The sequence below is a fragment of the Carlito syrichta genome, unplaced genomic scaffold (genome assembly GCF_000164805.1).
Source record: "Carlito syrichta isolate Samal-C Ts95f unplaced genomic scaffold, Tarsius_syrichta-2.0.1 Scaffold306659, whole genome shotgun sequence".
Lineage (NCBI taxonomy): Eukaryota > Metazoa > Chordata > Mammalia > Primates > Tarsiidae > Carlito > Carlito syrichta.
Window position 1 is genome coordinate 610,256 of NW_007250755.1, and position 2,644 is coordinate 612,899.

The following is a 2,644-nucleotide window of genomic DNA, read 5'->3' on the forward strand; positions in this document are numbered from 1 at the left end:
CCCCTCCCCCTTCCAAGCTCTGGGCAACATAGGGCCTCAGCTCTCTGAACTCCAGTTTCTCCTGCATGCCCTTGCCTCCACGGCAGCCCTGTGGGCATCACGGGTCTCTGATCTGCACCAGTATCACTAGCCTGGGTGTCCCCATACCCACACAGCCATGATCCCAGATGCCCTGGAAGGACGGAGTCAAGAGATGGTCTACATCGCCACACCAGGCAGCAACTCAGGACTGAGAGCCCTGATTCTGCCACTCCACAGTTGGACAGTGGACACAGCCATTCACACCTGTATTGCGCTCCCTGCAGGTTCTGTTCTGGGCAACCCTGCACCCTCCCCACCCAGACATTCTATGGGTCCAGGACCTCACAGCAGGATTGAAGGATGGAGGGTTTCGCACTCACCCCTGATGCGGGATTGGCTGTCCAGCCCAGCTCTGCAGTAGCCGTCCTGGTGTCCAGTAACGTTTCTGTAGATCAAACGAAAAAAAAAAAAGAAAAAACCTGATGAGTCGGAAGGAGGGCTAGACGGTGGTCCTTATGTTCATGAAGTTATTACGATAGCAAATGTCTTTGCTAGAAGGAGCCTTGGACATCTTGAAGACCAGGCCCCTCTGCAAAACCCAAGACTCAGAGAGCAGAAGTCTGCTAGGATTACATAGCTCATGGCAGGGCCAGACGCAGACCTCAGGTCTACCGATGCTGAGTCCACACTCTCCCCATGGTGACCCCCAGCTGCCCGTGTGGGGTGAAGTCATCTGCCCACCTGCCACGTGATCCCAAGATCAAACTCCTTCCTCTACCCAGAGGCTCTTCCAGGGCCATGTTGATCAAACAGCCAAATTAAATTCCTTCCTCGGGCCTCCTTGACCACCTCTTCCTGCCCACTGGGCTGCTTCTCCGCCCTCATCTGTCTGTCCTCCTCCTGTTCACAACTCTCCTCTGCCTCCCCACCAGGGATCCATGTGGACACCCTTGGGTGATCTTCCATTAATGTCCCTGGCCTCTGTCACTCTCCGAAGACTCCTTAGTCTTCCTGCAGGTTCCTTTGTCTCGGGTCCCAATCACTTTCCAAAGATTCTTCCCTCAGTCTTCCTGAAGGTCCCTTTGCCCCAGACCCCAATACACACCCATGTCTTTTCCCAAGTCTTTGCCAAAGAACTCACACAGCTTTGGCAGAGATTTAACCCAGAACACAAACTCACAGCTCACACCCCAGCAGCCTACCCCACAGGCGATAAAGTGGCAAGCAGGGCCACAGCTGCCAACTTCCTGGTTACAAACCCTCCCCTGGCCACAGGAAGGAAAAGACAGACACCTTGACTGTGCTGTGAGCTCCTGGGAGCCATCAGGAATAAGTTGCACCTATTAAAATCGTATAGTCTGGTAAGTTTTGATATATATTCACATCCATGAAACTATCACCACCATCAAGATAACAAACATATTCACGCCCAAACGTTTCCTTGGTGACCCTTCCCTCCCTCCAGCTCCTAACCCACCCTGTCCTTGACCTAGGCAATGATTCAACCTGCTTCCTGCCACTGTGGATTAAATGGCACTTTCTCAAATTTTATATAAATAGCACCATAGAGTATATACTTTTTCTTCTCTATCTGGCTTCTTTCACCTAGCACGATTGTTTGAAGATTCACCCGTGTTGTTGTCCTCACCAGTATAGCTCATTCCCTTTTATTGTTGAATTTAAGCCAAATACCACGGTATGCTATACCACAATTTGTTTACCCATTCACCTGAGGGTTCCAGATTTGGGCTATTATGTGAGAGTGTGTGAGAGTTCCAGTTTCTCCCTATTTTCATTGACGCTTGGCATGGTCAGTTGTTTTCAACTGTAGCCATTTTAATCGATGTGTGGTGGAATATCATTATGGTCCTTATTTTCATTTTCTTATTGAACATCTTGTCATGCCCTCAGTTACCATCCATACATCTTCCTTGGTTTAGTGTCTATCCAAATCTTTTTTTTTTCTCATTTTTAAATTGGGTTGCTTATTTTCTTATTATTGAGTTGGCGAGCTCTTTATATATCCTGGATACAACTCCTTCCATTTTCAGACACATGCCTTGCAAATATTTACTCCCACTCTATGGCATATGTTTTCATTTTCTTAACAGTGTCTTTCAAAAAGCAGTCTTTATTTATGATTAAGTCCAACTTAATCACGTTTTCCTTTTGCAGTTTACTACTATATCTGAATAACCCCCTTTGCCTAACCCAAGGGCCAAGGATTTTCCTCCCACCCAGATCTATTATTCATTTTGAGTTGATTTTTGTGTACGGTGGAAGGTATGGATCAATGCACTTTTTTTTTCCACCTGGATATCCTACTGTTCCAGGGGTGCACCTTTTAAAATTCACACCACGGTGCCATGTGAGCAGGTGGGGGGGGTCTCATTCATCTGCATCCCCAGGGTCTGCATCAGAGGAACTGGCTAAGCACATTCCAGCCGCATGAGGTGGGTTCACTGCTTCAGGGAGGAGATGTGAATGCAGAATGCAGAGCAACAAAATCAGGGGCCTGTGATGGAAAAAAAGGACTGCTAGCATAACCCAAAAGTTCAGGAAGAAACTCACCCTACAGGCAGGCCTGAGGGAATGCAAGCAGAAGTGATGGACGAGGAGGACC

The 2,644-nt window shown here is 48.1% G+C and overlaps 1 protein-coding gene across 1 annotated transcript in view; it reads right to left on the reverse strand.

The window, feature by feature from the left end:
• Positions 1 to 470, reverse strand: part of EPHB1 (EPH receptor B1) — a 311,624-nt gene extending 311,154 nt beyond the window's left edge. The window contains exon 1 of the mRNA XM_021715103.1: positions 402 to 470. The gene's annotated coding sequence lies outside the window, so the exon portion shown is untranslated. The remainder of the gene's footprint in view (positions 1 to 401) is intronic.
• Positions 471 to 2,644: the final 2,174 nt, after the last annotated feature.